This window comes from Pinus tabuliformis, chromosome 2_1 (assembly GCF_031772625.1).
Source record: "Pinus tabuliformis cultivar Carrire ecotype Pingquan chromosome 2_1, CPIR1, whole genome shotgun sequence".
Classification (NCBI taxonomy): domain Eukaryota; kingdom Viridiplantae; phylum Streptophyta; class Pinopsida; order Pinales; family Pinaceae; genus Pinus; species Pinus tabuliformis.
The window spans coordinates 306814783-306817387 of NC_142299.1; positions in this window are offsets into that span (position 1 = coordinate 306814783).

Below are 2605 nucleotides of genomic sequence, written 5' to 3' on the forward strand. Positions count from 1 at the left end.
AGTAGCCAGACAAGTCGACTAAAAACTTGCAGTCTAGTCGATATGTATTGCATATATAAGTCAATCAACACCTTGACTAAGTAGATCATGATGATGATCCGTTGATGAATTCAACTTGAAACAAATGACATGAAAAGATTTTTGTTTTTTTGGAGGCCATGATTGCTCAAAGAATCAAATCTCTAATGTCATCAGATTCACCCATCCATCGAAGTCTATAATTTCTCACATTAAATACTCATTTGAAGCAGAGACTAAACACATAACACAGAAACTTGGAACTTAGAACCCTTGAACTTCATTTGATGACTAAACTGATTTTTATACACAGAGAGGAAGTTACTGGAGTCGGTGGGGCAGTGGCTTCTCTAGGAAACTATCCAGCACTTCAGACTTCCGTCAACTTCTCCAGAAGACGACGACTTCTCTAGAAGACACTAGGTTCTACTTTTAATGCTGGTGGTTGGATTTATCAATGTTTTCCAACACTCCCCCTTAAATCCAACCATATGAAAACTATACAATATATAAGACACTATAAACATAATGTTAATTGACATGCCTGCTGGTCTAAGTCTCAGCTAGGCTTACAACAAAACATTTCATTTTTGTCTTCTTATTAAAGGGTCCATGCTTGTTCCTTTTCCTTTGCTGGTGCAGTTTCATCTTCACCTTTCTTGTCATAAGATAGTGATTGAGCTTCTCCTTTCTTGATTGCAAGGGATTGTCAATATCTGCACACTCAAAAACAACGTTAGATTCATAAACAAAACCATAGTGATTTTTGTCATCGTGCTCTTTGGAAAGAGCTTTGCTTCCTTCATTTTTCTTTGCTGACATTGTTGGTTAATTCATGTCTTCAACCTCTTTCATCAATTTTGTTGTTGCAATCATATTGTCTTGCATTTGATTTGTGTATGGAGATAGGCAACTCTTCTCACCATACAACAACTCATCAATAAGATGCTTTTCATGCATCATATTTAACCATTCATCATAGGATACATAATTTTCATCAAATTTGACTTCATAAATCTCTGCATCACAGGGTGTTTCCTTAATATCACATACTACTCTATTGCCAGCTAAAGACATACTTTCAGCCTTAATCCCAGCTATGATGCTTTCAACACAATCACCTTTAGCAACAACTCCTTCATCAATTTCAGCTTTCTCACTACCCTCCATACTGTATTTCATTTCAAGAATATCCCAAAATATTTTTGCATCACATCTTTCACCAAATTCATACAAAATACTAGACAAAATATTTTCATATAAAGCTGATATGATGAGAAACAATGCTATTGCTCTTCTACATTTATCATCCAAATTCATAGATTTTTCTTGGACAAATTTCCATAAATCTACTGAACCAAACAATCCTTCCATTTTAATTGCCCAAAGTTTAAAATTTTTACCTGAGAAAATTGGCAAAACTGGCATTAATCGCTTTAATATTGCATCAATGTCTTCAGATTATTTATGTTCATTTATATCTTCATTAAGCATAAATTCTATAACTGGAAACATTTCTAATTCTTCTACAACTTCTGCCATTTCATTTGTTCTCTTCAAGTATTTCAATTTTCTCTGTGATTGTTTGAGTCTCTTTTGTTGACCCATCACTCTAATCATAGAGTCAAATTCAAAAATAATTTGCAGTTGAGGCTTCACTACAAGCTCCTATGTTGGCAAAAAACTTGACGTTGGTGGCTTCTCACACTTTCTTGGCCACTATGCACACTTTCACATCGCATCGCAAGGGCTGAAGAATGCAGCTCATCTCAAACTGCATAAATAGAAGGCACCGAACTTCTATAAAACTTATGACGGACAATTCTTGAGCAACCTAAAGTAGTTCTGGTCTTTGTACTCTATATCACCATACACGACTGGACTTGGCACATTATCAGAACAATCCTCATAAAATTCCTCGTTTCAACACTAGCCATACAAACATTATGCACACAATCCAATGCTCGATGTTTAGCATGCACAATATTCACACCTCAAACTTTCTCAGGCCCATGCACCTCTAGCTCCAACTTCCATTGGCACAACTCCAAATTGACCTTACAGCTCACACTTTCTTTGCACAACTCACGAATAGAAGGACAACAAGCCATATGAACTTCCAATTCACAAGCATTTAGTCTCTCAACAAACCACAACACAAATATAATGCAACAACCCTCTTAACATATATAATGCAACAAACCTCTTAACTCTTGACTTACCATCACACAGCCTCACGCCTTCGCTTGGTCCATCGAGGTCCTCAGCGTGAATTTTCAAGGCATGTCTCTCATAAGCAGCCAACGTGGTGACTCAGAAATCTTCAGCACTGCTATCCCTTGCCGTTCTCTGCCACGGCAAAAACATTCTTCTGAGCCATTTTCTCGCTTACACTCAGAACACTCCTCTTACTCCAAAAGAGAGTGGAAATGTAGTCAGTCATACTCAAACACAACAACGACTCACTGCATCTTCACATTGCTCAACTCCACAGAGCTTACTTCTCTTTACAGACACTCAAATCATTGAAGCTCTGCAAATTTACAGTAAAACTCAAAACAACGATAAGGCTCAAAGCCTTTCCTCC